A 16758-nucleotide genomic window follows, 5' to 3' on the forward strand; every position below is an offset into this window, starting at 1 on the left:
TCTTCTATCACTGAAATCTACACAAATGACATTAAGAAATTGCATTTAAATATAGATATGTTATATGAAATCATTTTTTTAAGTCAAAGAAACTTTAAGATACAGTGATTTTTTTTCTCATGTCCTGATTTTTTTTCCTTAAAAGATGCATCTGCAATACAGAATATGGCAAGCCACAAACTGACCTCTAACTTCATTACTTTAAAGGCCAAAAATGCTGCTATGTGGTGGGAAGAGCCCAATAAAACCATCATTGTCTTTTTGTGGAGAACTGGCTATTGTCTTTACTTTTGCCCCCAAGTAAATAAATATTGGTCTTAACCCTTGATAGGAGGTAACACTGGGTCTTTCTCTTCATCCCTTTTCCTCCAAACTTAGTAATTTCCTATTTTATAAATTCAAACATGACTTAATCATTAATGATTTCCCCAAATGTACGTTTCATCATGGATGCTGAAAAAGTTAAAGTACTACTTGTAACCCTGCTCCTAGTCAACTTTGATGAATCAGAGAATTCAGAAAAGAACAGGAGCATTTTACATGTGCCCTTCAACTAAATTCCTAACTTGGACTTCAATTTTCATGATAAATTTGAATTCTCTGGATTTAAAAATATTTTTTCAATTCAAAGCACAACTAAAATAATCTTCGTAAAAAATGCTCCCGCTGTATCAGAGGGCCTCAAAAACTGCTGTATGTTGGTCACAGGGAGGGGACACTTGTCTCAAATGCAGATTACAGTTTCTGCTCCCAGACGTGTGGATTGAGAAGTTCCAAGGCGGGGGGGGGGGGGGGGGGGGGGGTGCCTAAAATCTGCATTTCTGGGGGATGTGGTTTAAGGCCATGCTTTGAGAAATACTGGTCAATATGACCAAGTTACGGCAGTTCCAGGTATTAAATGCCCACAGCTCCAACACTTGACACAAAGCTGGAAATTATTATGAATTTGTTGCATCAAATTAAATAGAATTTCTAATTTGCACTGACTGTGTCAGAATTTCATTTCAGCAGGGAGACAGTTTTTCCTTTTTCCCCTGCAAACTGTTCACAGTGAGTAAAACAACGTGCAAATATAATTGCACTTAGGCCTGCCAGGCATGACTGCTGCCCCATCTGCACATTGTCTGGCACAGGGTTTCCAAATGAGAAATCTACTAGGAGCACATTCATCTATCAGCTTAAATATTCCTAAACTGGATAATTGAGAAAGCCAAGAAATCAAATGTGCCCAAAATTTCAGACTGTTTCATATCATCACCCATAAAATGACTATACCCTAAAAAAAAAAAGATATATATCTGATACATCCGTTGATGCCATGTAAAGAAAATTTTTTTAATTAAGCAGACTTTGATTTCTAAAAGTCCATTAATGCTTTATCCTCTCATATTACGGTAACAGCAACGTTTACATTTTATATCAAACTCAAACTGCTAACTTCTCAACGTGTTTCCACCAGACAGTTCTATTAACTATTCAGCAACAGAAAATAGTTTCCTATAAAAAGCAACTGGGAAAGCAGTTACAACCAAAGAAATTCAAAAGCAGTTGTTCAAGTATTAAGCTCTTTTTTAGAAGAAAAAGAGTTTCCTCTCATTTCAAGAGTATTGTTCTTTTTAGATCTAACAGGTTTTATTTTTTATATTTTCAAGTACCAAGGAAATTATAAGCACAGAATTAAACGTCTGAAAATTAAAGAAAAAGATCCATATTGTCACCACTCTAAAACAACCTCTTTCTTCATCTGTAGGACCAAACTTTGACAAACAGCACTCAAACCCTGGTGAACTCGCTTCTGATACAGGTGACTGCAAAGCATTCAGGATTACACCACTCTGCAACATGTACATTTTTTTAATTTAGTGAGTTGGGGAGCCACATACTCAAGTCTGCTTCCTGTTTCTTTTGAGAGGTAGCCAAATCTGATTTGTCTCCCTAGCAATAAATAAAATACAATTATTTGTGTCATCAGGAGCTCTATGCTTAGCATGTGACATACAAGATCTCAGTTAACCCTAATAACCTTAGAGCATATGTACTGTTGCTACCAACTTCGAAAGGAGGAGATGGTTCAGTGTCTTCCCCAGGGTCACATGACCAGTATATGCTGTGGGATTGTGACAGAAACCTGATCTGACCTTAAATCCCAGGCTCTTAAAGATCACCTCGTACCAGCGTGGCACTGCATTGCATTTCCCTTCCTTCCACTCCTCCCACCTCGTTTTGTAAACACCTTTCCACTGCATTTGTTTTCTGGTGATTAAGAGAATGAGCTCAACAGACCTTCCCACAGACCTATCCAGCCTTTACGAAGTGCCAGCTTAGTGTCAGACACTGTGCTCAGGGCTGGCTACAGAGACGAACACCACCATTGCCCTCCAGAGGCCTATGGTCCAAACTGTGGAGGGGGCTTCAAAGCAAGATGATGGTGTCTTTTGTTCTGTGAAAGCCACGCGATGCCTAGACAGTCCACTGCTGGCTGCCGAGAGAGTGGAAGTGAACAGAAGCTTGGGCTGAGGGCTGGGAGTGGATACAAGTGACCCCTTCGGCCCAAGGAATGAACGGAGAGCTAGTTAAGGACTATAAGCCTTTCACAGCAAATTCCCAAACTAGAATGTTTTGGTTCTATAAATGGAGATGTTACAAGGGGAACATTAGTTTGAAGTAAAACTGAATTTTGAAAAATTTTTACAAACTTTTGTATAGTTATGCTGTTGGCGTCACTCTCCAATTCCACATAGTTGTTGGGAGTCCAGCTGTTTACTCCCTCGATTTGACTCTTGTCAACTCAAGTGGCAGAGATATCCCAAGTTCCAGTAAACACACACAGCTCTTTTTAGCTCTGGCAGGCGCGCTAGGGGGAAGCTGGAAGGCCTGGTTCTGGCCAGGCGTGGGCTACAGCCTTAACAGAGAGGCAGTGTTCCCCGGGATCCAGCAAGGCAGTGACGGGGATCAAGGTGAGAGAGCCCGGGGAAACGGGCCGATGTAGGTGGCCCGTGATCATGAATGTCCCCTTCTCCTTCCATCACTAACCCTTGGCGATTCCCATGCTTTCCTTTAATGAGAGAGGCCTATTGCATCTCTCCCCATGCCCTTGCCCTTGCCTTCCCTCAGAGGCATGGTGATTAAGAATGTAGGTTTGGGGCACCTGGGGGGCTCGGGCAGTTAAATGTCCAACTTTGGCTCAGGTCACGATCTCATGGTTCATGGGTCTGAGCCCCGCGTCAGGCTCTGTGCTGACAGCTCAGAGCCTGGAGCCTGCTTCAGATTCTGTGTCTCCTTCTCTCTCTCTGCCCCTCCCCTGCTTGTGCTCCCTTTCTCTCTCTCTCAAAAATAAATAAGTAAACATTAAAAGGAAAAAAAAAAAAAAAAGAACGTAGGTTCGGTATAAATGATCAGCTCCATCCCTTACTAGCTGTGTGATCTTGGGCAAGTTACCTCAGTTTCCACATCCATAAAATGGAGTATTACAGCAATCCCTCTCGTGTGGCTACTACAAGATCTGGTTGCGGTAACACTGGTAAAGCACTCAGGGGCACCTGCCACAAAGCTGGACACAGTGCAGTGCTTGATAAATGACTTCTTTGACTCAGGGCACTCACTGGCTGGTCTACTTTTTCCCACTTAAGTGTTGGCTGTTGTATTGGTCATTCTTCTGTAAGCCAGGGATGATTCTCTGAAGGGTGGCTGAGTACACGTTCACTCTACTCTTTGCAGTGACCTACTCTTATAGGATGGTCAATAAATGTTTTGGGGGTTTGTTTTTGTTTAGCTCTGAGGAACCTTTAAACACTCACACAAGAGATTCTCTTACACTTATTTGGACGTATCTCAGTGACCTACATAGTGAAAAACATTCAATAAAAATCAATGTTGGGTTTATTTTGTTATGAGGGACCACAGAAATAATGTAGTTTGACACCTTCACTGTATAGCTGAGAAAACAGTCCAGGTGAGGAAGGAGAAGCCCACCCACACGGTTGGAGTGAGATTGTGACCTGGCCAAGAGTAAAACAAGGGCTCCCTATTCAGCACTGTTTCCCCCACAGGATGTTGCCCTGAGTCAAAACACAGATAACTGGCCTTATCTTTCTGTAGACCAAATGGTAAGGAGAATGTCATGCTAACATCATATTTCAAGAGGAACAAAATTCTTTATTCGCTACAAATATTCTTTCTGAATTTTCACACAGTGCCTTGGATGTAGTAAAGGAGCAATAAATATTTTGATTTTATATAAAAAGGCAAATGACACTGAGAAATACACCGTCACTATGAAAAATTCTTCCAGATACTGGAAGATTTTCCAGTATCCATATTTCCATATCCATATACAAAGAAATAATAGAATGTTCTAGATAATAAAATGTTGCCATGGTCTAAAGGTTTATTTCCCCCCAAATTCATATGCTGAAAACCTCACATCCAAGGTAGATGGTACTAGGAGCCTTTGGGAGGTGCTTAGGTCATGAGGGCAGAGCCCTCATAAATCGAATTGGTGTCCTTATAAAAGAGTCCCCAGAGTCATAACCCTTCCACCATGTGAGGCTATGACAAGAAGTCTGTAATGTGGAAGAGGGCCCTCACCAAAACATGATCATGCTGGTGCTTTGACCTTGAATGTCCCTAAACTGTGAGAAATAAATTTCTGTTGTTTTTAAGCCCAGTCGTGGTATTTGGTATGGTGGCCTGAAAAGACTAAGACATTGATTAATTACAAAGTCCAATTTTTGAAGAATGAAAAATACCATGCAATGAGGTATACTAGCATCCTTAATACAGTTTCTCTTTCTATGGACTGAACAGTGTCTAGAGAGCATCACTCTAGGCATCAAGTGACAACAATTCTGTGTTGTACCACGTATCTCAGACTATTAGGGCAGATCCAAATTCAAATTTTCTATCTCTTTTACCAATAAATAATTTCACTTCTCTCCAAATTCCAGTTTTCCAGAAACCAGTAACCAAATAAATCAAGTCAGTAAGCATTGTAAGTAAATGTAACAGTAAATCACAACAGACTAAAAACCCGCAAAAAGAAGGCTCACACGCTTACCTCCAGAACCCAATAGGTCTATAGCTGTAGATGTGATGCATATTTGTAAAAGGCTCAACGTGGAGCCAATATGACAGCAGACACAGACGGGGCAGCAACATAAATTCTAAAACCAGAATCTTTAATTACCTATGTCCCTAGGAAGCAAATTGGCAAGAAAGGTGGGTAACACAGGCTTTAAAAAAAAAAATTTTTTTTTCGTGATATACTATGAAGTCAGAAAAGTCTGAGCTCAAACTCCTTACTTTCTTTACCATTACCAGGTTGAACCCTATCAAATGGCCTTTAAGTCAAAAACAATCAAATATTAGAATATCACATTACTCAAATTAACACACAACATTACGAGGGAACAGAAGACCGCTGTCATCGAAGACAGCCTCGAGCATGGTTTCAGGAAGATTATCTCTAATTCATAATGGTTTTCTTCAATGAGTTCTGGGGTGGAGAAAGCAGGAGGGGCTGAGGTTAACAGTTAGTTGCTTAAGTTACCAAAAACTCCACTGACTAGAACTCTTCATCTTCTAAGCGGCCCTATTAAAGTTTCACTGCAGAATAATTTATGAGATGTCTGAGGAATGCTGTGAAAAAAAATACGTCTGACATTTAAGACTATTTTAAAACACCTCTCTTGTACAAAGAGCTGGAGGTGTGGCAGGTCGGGCCTTGCTCATGCCTGGGGAGAGCTGAAGTTTTTTGCGGTTTGGGGCAGAGACCCGGCACAGCTTCAAAGCTCCGAGGCCCAGGCGGGCTCTCCAAGCCCCCGGAGGCGCGACCAGGCCAGGCAGAGATGGCATCTCTGTTCCTATTTGGGGCCTCGGCACTCTGTTTGCCCTTCAAGGTTCCCTGCTGCCTAAGGAAACATGCAAAATATTTCCGTGAAGCACCGCTGTGTGGAAGCAACAGGAAATAAAGGTTTACTCCAGTGACTCCCTGCTAATAAAGAGGCAGGGGTCGCATCTGAGAATCAGGGTTTTCCAAGCGACTTGTTATTTTTACCAGATGTTTTCAAAGGCAGGGCTTGTGCACAGTACTTGAGAGGTTTTTTTGTTTTCTAGAATCAAGAGGGCTTAACCATAAGATGTATTTTAATGGAGCAGGAAAAGCCAATCCAAATTCAAAAGGATATGGGGAAAGTGGCCTCCTCAGAGACACGACTTGTAAATTTTCTTAGTATATAAGAGAAATGAAGCATTCATATCTGAAACTTCCTAAAGGAGGTAAAATCAGTTCTTAAAAAATTCAACCTTTACCACATTTTTGTATTAAAAAATTTAATGTTTACTTGTTTTTGAGAAAGAGAGAGAGACAGACCAACAGAGAGTGAGCAGGGAAGGGACAGAGAGAGAGAGAGACAGAATCCGAAGCAGGCTCCAGGCCCTGAGCTGCCAGCACAGAGCCCGACACGGGGCTCGAACTCACAAACCGTGAGATCATGACCTGAGCTGAAGTCGAACGCTTACCCAACTGAGCCACCCAGGCGCCCCTACCTTTACCATTTTCTAACAAAGGTGTTAAGCTATGGAGACTTCACTGGGCAAGCATGGCCCCAATGTAAAAACTGGAGTCAGAAGCACCCAAGGATCCCACCATGCCTTCTTCCTTCTCCCACATGCCTGCCCACCTCCTACCACCAGCACTGTCTCCGTTTGGTGGAGGCACCTGGGCATAGAGCGCTCTTCCATGCTATGCCCACAGCAAGCCTTCCCAAGCTGCGCCATATGTCTCAAAAGTTTCCCTCTACCTTGTCCTACCCCCAACAAGCTATGCTGCCTCATTTGTGTCCTTCAAATGGCTCCCATATCCTCCAAGCCTATTTTCTAGAATGGGACCAACCCGAAAAAAAGGACAGATGATGGATTTCCAGAGCTCCAACTTACTGCCTTTCTCTCTCTCCCATATATATGGAATCTATATTCTTTTGTTAATTTACATTATTTGCCTAATGTGCTATTTTCTCCAGTCTACTGATTGTTCAGAGCAACACATCTAGCTCAGAACATGAGCTTCTAGAGAGCAGTGTTTTCAGCCTCATCACGCGGAGAAAGACTGAGGGAAAAGAGGATGTTCCCCTAAAGAAATATGTGGAGAAAGCGTGGGGTTGCGAGTCTGACATCGCAGTTGGAACTTTGCCTCCATTCTCCAGCTAGCATCGAAGGTAACTTCCTTTGCCTCTTTCAAGTTCACATTCCTCTTCTGCAAAGTAAGAAATAATAAAACCTATCTTTGGGGTGATTATGAGGACTGTACCGGCTACGTGAAAAACCCTGCATATACAGAGAGGAATAAGTCCTGCGTCAACCATTGTTGCTTTTCCCAAACTCTGCCTACACCTTTTATAAATAGTTCCTTTATTTAAATCTCCTTAAATTACCTGATTTGAATGTGCCATAGGATTCCTGCCAGGACTCCCAATACACTCAGTAAGTGACATTTTCCTTATCTTTCCCACTTCTCTCCTAGTGTATGGTTTTCTACTGAAGAAAAACTTGCTGCTTTAAAAATATATTAACCTTATATTCTTCAATGTTTCGTTACTTCCATTTTGTTCCAGTGCTCAAGTTGTTGTGTAAGTCTGGTTTACCCAAATTATAAATTCTGGCATTATGTCTGATTTACCTGCATTTGAAGTTTCTGAATTTCACACTGGTTTACCGGGCTGTAAAATCACAAGGCTAATAGGACCCTATCCCATCACCTAGGCCAGCATCTCCCAAAACATGTTCCACAGAACAGTGCTGCCAGAAAAGCTAGCGTGTGGCAAAAAAGGTGTTCTAGAATCTAACAAATTTGCAATGTCTTTCCATGGCAACTCTCAGTGACCTTCAGTGATACCTTTAGGTATCTGAGAAGTCTAGCCATAAGGAATCCCACTGAAATGCACTCAAGCAGCATTCTGTTAATTTATTTGCCCACAGAACCATTTCCTCCTCCCTCCCTTTAGGGCACCCATTAACGCCATGCAGAACAAACTTCTACATAGTCCCAGTGGAATGGGAGAGCAGAAACAGAAAAAACCCTTCCCTAAGGTCAGTTTGTAAATGACGGAGGTAGCTTAAGGCCCAGACCTCTCCAACCCCCAAGCCCCAGTTCTTCTGGCCATACCAGAGGGTCTCTAACTTCATCACACAGAGGGATGGCCAGGAGCGATGGTTAACTGTAGGCTGCTGTGTCTGACCCTAAACTGTCTAAGTCAGTGGATCTGGTGTGTATTTCCAACACTTCTTGGGTGCTGCTGCTGCCAGAAGAATCACACTTTGAGAAGCACTGTCCTACACCCGCCCGCAGCAGCACAGAGGCTGGGGCGTGCCTCATCCCAGAGGGAAGACCTGGTGGGGAAGCCAAGGCGTCAACTCGGGAAAATGCCTACAGGACAACAGGGTTAATAATTAACGGTTCAACACACGAGGCTGTATCTAACAAATGACCAAACGGCCCAGAGTTAACTACCAAAACTGGACAGTGGGAATTACTTGGTGTGAAACGATAGGAAAGTCTGGAAAACGAGAGAGAGAGAGAGAGAATGGGGTGCCTTGGTGGCTCAGTCGGTTGAGTGTCTGACTCTTGATTTCATTTCAGGTCATGATCCCAGGGTTGTGGGACTGAGCCACACACCAGGCTCTGTGCTGAGCATGAAGCATGCTTGAGACTTTCTCTCTCTCCCTCTGCCCCTCTCCCCCACTCATGTTCTCTAAAATTAAAAGAGAGAGAGAGAGAGAGAGAGAGAGAGAGAGAGAGAATATAATTGGGAAGAACATTCCAAGTGGTAACAATGGTTCCTATTATCCAAATATTTGTTTGCAGAATGGTGGAGGCCTGGCTGTGCATGTCTTTGGAGAGCACCCTGGTTCTTAATTTGAATATGGGTGTGACTGCTATTTCAAAAATTCACAGCAAAACACTTAATGCAAAATAGAGTAGCTGCTCTCCAAAGTGATTTGGAGGATGGAGCAAAGGTCTTCCTGCTCCCTTTCCAGCTGTAGCTTCACTTCCCCTGTTCGCCCTCTCTGCTTGGGCGCCCAGCTGCCCACCTCCAACACATTAAACCAAGGGACAAGCAAAGCTGGCCACGGAGTCTATAAGCCAGCTGGCTTAAGTTTTGCCTTGGGAAGTGGGGGTAAAACAGTCAAAGCCTGCAAGTCCCTGCAAATGGAGTTTGATGAAGTGAAACATTTTCGAGACATCCCTCACCCACACCTATCTCCTCCCCCAAAAAGAATTATCTGGGAAAATCGTTTTTATAAGTTAGCTATAGCAAATTATCTCAAAAGGAATAGCCAAGAATGAAAACACCATTCTCCGTGACACTCCAGGAGCTGTGGCCCCGAACTGCAATCTTGCAATACTGGTACTAGCTACTGCTTTCAAAGAGCCAGGAATGACCTCACTAGGGTCATGGCAAGCCTGACTCTCACTCACTCGCTGGCATTCACTGAAAACTGGTTACCACAAGGTAAGAGGCAGGTGACACATGAGACATCTACTGTCCTCCCGGCTGAAGCAGTGAAAGCACATCGGTTAATCACAGGGTGAGTCAGGAGCGTGGAGATGAAGAACACTGGAGTCAGGTGGAAGAGGTTACTCTCAGGCGATTGTGCGGATGGCAGGAGGAAGCAGGATGCAGGACGGGAAAGGTAGGAAAATTGATAGTTCATGAGCACCTGCTCTGTGCCATATGCTGTTGGGTCCTTCACTTTTTCCTGTCATCCGCAAAGTCCTATGAGCTGGATTGATGTCTTCATTTATAGATGGGGAACCAACGCCCAGGAAGTGAAAGCTCAAACAGCTGGCCAACACCAATATGGGGACTTCAGCTTTGGTTTATCTGAATCCAAAAGTGATGGTCTTCAATGATGTAAGATTCACAGATGACAGGAGACCTTATAACTTCCACCGACGTTAAATCAGGGTAAGTGCACTCTCCAGTCCTTCCCTAAGTTTCAATTTATCATTTCAAATGTAGTGAAATCATTAAATAAATTTGAGTTATATACACATACGTATACAATGTATTTACCTAAATGTAAGACATTTAAGTATCATAAAGTTCTAAGTTAGTTATGGATGGGGGAAGATTTTGAACCATTTGTTAAAAATTATCACCATGGGCGGGGCACCTGGGTGGCTCAATCAGTTAAACATCCCACTCTGGATTTCAGTTCAGGTCATGATTTCATGGTCATGAGATGGGGCCCCACGTCAGTGCTCTCAGCGTGGAGCTTACTTGAGATTCTCTCTCTCTCTCTCTCTCTCTCTCTCTCTCTCTCTCTCAAAATAAGTAAATAAACTTCAAAACAAATTATCACCATAGGCAATACATTTTATGCCTTTCAAGGGGTCTGAACACCTGAGTAGAGTGGCCAGAAATGTTTCCTTTTCTCCTCCAGGATGTTACACAAAAGCAACGAGGAAATGGGGGAGGGGTGGATGAGCATGACATTTCAGTAAATTTAGGAGCTACAACCTATACACAAAAATTGTTTACTACTAGTAGTGGGTCAGAAATACACAGAGATAAGTGCATCTTAAAATTCCGATGTTTCCACATCACCCCAAATGACACTATTAATAAATACGTACAGACCGGTCTACATGCCTGGCACGGTCTATAAGCTTTCTATAGACTAAGGTTGTTGGGGGTTTTTTTCAAACTTTTATTTAAATTTTAGTTGGTTAACATACGGTGCAATATTGGTTTCAGGAGTAGAATTCAACGACTCGTCACTTACATACAACTCCCAGTGCTCATCATAGCAAGTACCCTCCTTAATGCTGATCACCCATCTAGCCCATCCCCCACCCACTTCCCCTCCATCAACCCTCATTTTGTTCTCTATCTTTAAGAGTCTCTCATGGTTTGTTTCACTCTCTCTTCCCCCTCTCCCATATGTTCATCTGTTTTGTTTCTTACATTCCACATATGGGTAAAATCATATGGTATTTTAGACTAAGGCTTTTAATCATCACATCCTACCTACAAGATGAATACCATCTTAGAAATGATGAAACTGAAGCACAGAAAGAATAAGTAACTAGCCAAGACCATAGAGTTCAACAGTAAATGGAGAAACTGAGATTTAAACCCAGGCCCTTAGGCTCTAGAGCCCACACTGATGACCACCAAGATGGAGTGCCTATCACATAGCAGATGTATGGGGTCATCATTGTTCCATGATTTTAGTAGCAAAAGATTTAGTAGCCTAAATACCATTCATAAACTATTGTTTATGTGTTATGACACATCTATTCAACAGAAACAACTATTAAAGACCATGAGGTAGCTCAAACTGTAAGATGGAATGATTTCCAAAATTATGGTTAAATAACCATGGATAATACCATGGGTCCAAACACACCATGGATAGTATGAAGTCATTTGTGTAAAGAAAACAGACAAACATACATATTTACAGATGCAGAGAAAACCTCCAGAATAGTTCACAAGAAACTGGTGCTTCTGAGGAGAAAGCTAGGTACAGGAATTTGACAGAAAAAAAGATGGAAGATTTAATTTTCATGACAAATATCTTTCTAATTTTTGAATTAAGAACATGGTTCATGTATCACCTATTTATATAAAGCAAATTCAAAGACCAAAATTATTTGAAGAAAATCATGGTGGAATGTTTTCCAACCTAATTCCAAGCAGGGAAGGTAAGAAGTGATAGGAATACCCTGTGACACTTTTCCATTCATTTCATCAAATACTTTTTCATAGTAGATATTCCAAAATAATTAGAACTAAAAAATAAATTGAAAATGCCATCCACTTTCTGGGGCACCTGGGTGGCTCAGTTAGTTGAGCTCTTGATTTTAGCCTAGGTCATGATCTCACGGTTTGTGGGATCAAGCCCTGGGTCGGGCTCTGCACTGACAGTGTGCAGCCTGCTTGGGATTCTCTCCCTCTCACTTGCCCCTCCCCTGCAAGCATGCTTGCACACACCCAGGCATGTGTTCTCTCTCTCTCTTGTGCAAAATAAATTAACTTTAAATATATATATATATATATATATATATATATATATATATACATATATACACACACACATATATGTATATATATACGCACATATATATGTATACATATACATATATATACACACACATACCACACACACACACACATATATATGAATAAAATGCCATCCGCTTTCTACTACTCCGACACTTGCTTCTTAAAAATGCAGTGGATAAATAACAAGAGAGAATTCCCTGTGTAGAAGGTAGTAAGAGGTGTTTCAACGTTTGTGCATGGCGTGTGCATGAGAGAGCAAGAGAAATCCTTTAAAAAATAAAAGAGGGCAGGTAGTGACCCAGCACAACCACTGTGTGGCTAAAATAGGAATGGGTATGTCACCCCCATGCCACTAAAGAAACAGTCTCTCATGTCCTACAAAACATGCAAGGCATCTTGCCTTGCCAAATTTAAACGGGGACGTTATTTTTACGTTACTATAATTAGTTCCCATTTGTCTATGAATCAGCCTTTATGAGGCAACAGCATCTAAGCCCCATCAGATGAAACCTGAGGCAACATCATCTCTGTTTATTATTTTGAAAAGAAAGAGAGGGAGCCAAGTTTCCTGCAACGCCCGATTCAAACACTGAAATTTGGAGGACAGAATGTCCTGTTGTCCACGTTTGAAGATAGGACTATATTTTCATCTAATACATCAGTCCCAGGTTCAGCTGGTAACAGGAAGGAATTGAATTCCAGAGCTCAAAAATAGGACTTAAGTACTAAACCACCTTTCACTGCTCATATAGAATATTTATATTTTAACACCTTACACAGCAGCATTTTTTAAGTGCTCACGTTAATGAACAAACATGAACATGTTTTAATCTAAAGGTATCTGAGTGAGTGGCAGATTGGTAAACACAAACATTTTAAACCTATATTCACATTCCTGGATACACCCCTTTCATAATTAACTTTCTTACAAGAAATGAAGTGTTTCAACACCACATATAAAGGCAGGGGGAGAGGGAGTGTTCCTATGTAGCCTGGGATCCCCTTGAATGAAATGGCTCCTCTAAGAGGCTTTGCAATCAGGTATATAAACACAGTAGCATCTTTTGGTCTCCAAAGGGAGTCCAGCCAGATAGTAGACAGAATCTGGAAGAGGTTTAAACTGGCAACCTTAATAAGTTTCAGAGAACCAACTGGAGTGTACAAGTTCAATGCTGCAATTCACAGAGAACATCAGTTAGCAGTACTCTAGGGGATCACGGCACATTTGAGTGAGAGCAGTGGATATAGAAGGGGGTAAATACACTATTCGCTTGTCTCCAGATTTATTATATCAAAGGCTTAATGTTTTTGTGCATACCCATGTGCCTTTGATAAACGAGTATAGGTACACCTGTACCTTTTATTGCAAACACCATGGGTTCTAGGCCCAGTTAACATTTACTAACGAGGTTCCCTTCGGCAAGCCATTTTAACCCATCAGAATCTCATTTTTGTCCCTCAAATATAACAACAATAAACAGGTGGCAAGAGACTAATACTTGACTTGTCTAATCTCACAGAAATTTTAAAATAACCAAAATGAAATGCTGTATAGTTTTTACAGTTTAGCAAACATTTATATGACATTACATGCCAAGCACAAGGTGTTGTATAATTCTTACATATTTTTAGATATACAAGTAAAGATAGCATTTAGATATACATGAATATATATCAGAAAAGGGGAAATGAGGGTGGGCAGGGTTAAAAATAAGGTCTGAGATTACATCGGAATTTTAACTGAAAGCTGAGACCCAAACAATGGTTTTACTTTGCCAAAACCACAGGCAGGAGCTGCCTGGAATGTTGTCATACTAACTTTACCCTCATCACCCTTGGAAAATTCAGAGATTCACGTACAATTCTCACTTTTAATGACCCTCTGTTAGAGGTACTATTATTATCTCTGTTGTACAGATAAGAAAACTAAGACCCAGAGCGGCTCAATAACTTGCCTGTGGTTACATAACTAGGAAATGGGATCTGAACTTTGACGGTCTGAGTCCAGAGTACGTTCAATTATACACTATACCATGCAGCCTATCATAGTTGTTATTACTATTATGGCATATTACAATAAATCCCTTGTATTAATCTCAATTCCACAAAAGAGGAAAATGAGGCTCATAGGTTAAGTTACAGCAAGCCAAGATCACGAAGCAAGTATATGGAAGAGAATTTGAAACCGAGTCTACAGGACTCCAGAACCTGTACTCTTAACTGCAAAGTTGATAACCTCCAATCCACAAATATTTATTCTGCACCTACTGTGCCCTAACACACTTTTTGAAAAAGGTAAGGAGTTGGTGGTGGTGTTCCGTCAGGAGCTGGAAAGGCTTTCATAGCACCTCAGTGTTGAACCGGCCCCACCTACACTCCCCACGACAAAGTCCAAAGTCCTGCACATAGCAGGTGCCCCGTGACAGGTGATGCCGGTATGGTGGATGATGGCAACAGAAATACTCTAAGTGTTGGTATATAGCTTCAAAAGGGAATTTGACTATTCAACATGGAGGAGGAAAAACTCTAAGGGCAGAATACAGAGAGTTTTTTAAAAAAAATTTTTTTAACGTTTATTTATTTTTGAGACAGAGAGAGACAGAGCACGAATGGGGGAGGGCCAGAGAGAGGGAAACACAGAATCCGCAACAGGCTCCAGGCTCCGAGCTGTCAGCACAGAGCCCGACGCGGGGCCCGAACTCACAGACCGCGAGATCATGACCTGAGCCGAAGTCGGCCGCCTAACCAACTGAGCCACCCAGGCGCCCCAAAATACAGAGTTTTTAAAACAATGTGAGTGGATGTGGTCTCCATCCACAGGCAGAGCATTTTAGGAACTTGGTTAATTCCTACTAACTTTCAACTCTTGAGGTAGGGTGACCAATCACCCTGGTTCTCCCTGGACTTTCCTGGTAGTCTCATGTCCCAGGAACCCCCCTCAGTTGGTTACCCTAGAGGGCAAACATCAGGTTTTGTACTTGACCTTTCAATGCCCAACCCCCTGGTTCTAGCACAGTGCCTTGCAAACAGAAGGCGTTCAATAAGTCTTAGTTGGTTAGATGGATGAAAGGAGCAATACTTTATTATTTCCAAGTACACTCATTTCCACTATACAAGTGTTGCCGAGCTGCAGTCCCTGCATGGCTAAAATGACTATGTGAGAATCATTTTAATTAGCACTTTCATTGTTTGTATGCAAATGCACATTCCTAAAGTGGGTCCTCTAAAAAGCCTTCCCTAAATCAACATCCCTTACTGAGATTTTTCTCAGTAAATCCTTGTCCACAGACAGTGGGGAGATACAATTCCATCCAGCCTGAGCCTTAATGATCCAGCATCTGTAACGGAGTTGACGCTTTTCTTTATAGGAACGGCAAGTCTAAAATGAGGAAATGTGAGGCACTTCCAGGCGCCAGGAGAGGGTTGCTCCTTGACTTACTCATCCCAAAATAGTATGGCGACTCAGAAGGCAGTCTCCCAGTACCGAGTTCCTCTTGCAGAAAAGTGGAATGCCCCGCTGCCTGGCCCCCTGGATTAGAGTCCTCAGAGTTATCGAAAGCAAACTTTCCAGCCTCCCCCAGATGTCCTGCTTTGAGTTCGGCCAGCCCGTTCCCTCTGCTGGCCCATCCCTGACCTATTCCCTTCCTTTGGCTCTCTGACCCGGGGCTGGGCGGCCTTGGTCTTTTGCCTCAGCTCAGGGAGAGGCCCAGATGCTCCTTGAGAATTCAACTCTGGCAGAGGTATCGGTGGCCCCAGCCCTGCCCTGCCCTGGGTGGGAGGTTTGAAGAGCTGGTCTCTCGGGGAGTCAGGGTGGGAATGAAAGTTCTGGGCGGTCAGCATGGCCGACTCCTGTCCTGAGTCATTAACTCAGCCCCACAGGGTTATGCCAGGCAGCCCAGAGAGCCAGTCAGAGCTTAAAATGAGAGAGAATATGATGGTGAGAAGCTAAGTATCAGAAAGGCAAACAGGGAGGCAGAGGTTATCTGAGCTTGGAGAAATCCTCCTGTGGTCCAAAGAGCCCAGGGAGGACCACAGCCAGGAAGGCCCTGCAAAGTCCTTTAAAGGGCTGCACTCCTAGCTTGGGATGCTCTATTTGCATGTCTGGGCTGCAGGAGGATAGAATAGAGATGAAGCTAAACAAAGGACAGCAGCATTTATCAGTCAGAAGAAAGTCCAAAAGGCTAGTATCTGGGATGAATTACAACAGGTGAGAAATGTGAATAACGATCAGGGGTAGGTTTTTGTTTGTCATTTGTTTGTCAAATTAGCATCAGAGTGAGAAGAAAAGCAAAGAAGCATAGGCCTGTTTGGGGAAGCCAGTGGGACGCTGCAGCCAGCGGAGGAGAAGAGAAATAGTTCCTCGCCTGCGCTAAGGGAACGTTCTTCAAACCAGAAGAGGCGACTCTGGTAACTGCTGACTGGAAGAGGCGACTCTGGTAACTAAGACAGGTGTGGAGCCGGGGGAGCTACTGCCATTTTAAGTCCAGTCAGGTTTTTAGGCTCAGATGAATCACACCCACAGACAGCCAAAGTATGGACCTATGCCGCAGATGAATCACCGTCAGCAGTCCTTCAGAAACCTCAAAGAAAGGAATGGCGTTCAAAGATAAGGAACTAAATAATTAACAAAAGGAAGATTCTAGAAGTATATGCCAACAGGCTTGGCACTAAGGTCCAGAAAAATTCT

The 16758-nt window shown here is 42.6% G+C and overlaps 1 protein-coding gene and 1 long non-coding RNA gene across 51 annotated transcripts in view; one reads left to right on the forward strand and one right to left on the reverse strand.

Annotated features, from left to right (window-relative positions):
• The window catches only part of SORBS1 (sorbin and SH3 domain containing 1), a 229060-nt gene that overhangs the window by 134763 nt on the left and 77539 nt on the right, over window positions 1-16758 (reverse strand). The gene's annotated exons all lie outside the window — the stretch shown is intronic.
• LOC109264690 (uncharacterized) lies at window positions 2864-9916 on the forward strand. Its single transcript, XR_008424892.1, has 3 exons — window positions 2864-2957; window positions 7020-7214; window positions 9805-9916. It is a non-coding gene; the product is annotated as an uncharacterized LOC109264690 (long non-coding RNA).

Source organism: Panthera pardus, unplaced genomic scaffold (genome assembly GCF_024362965.1).
Source record: "Panthera pardus isolate Hobbes unplaced genomic scaffold, ASM2436296v1 HiC_scaffold_22, whole genome shotgun sequence".
Taxonomy (NCBI): Eukaryota; Metazoa; Chordata; class Mammalia; order Carnivora; family Felidae; genus Panthera; species Panthera pardus.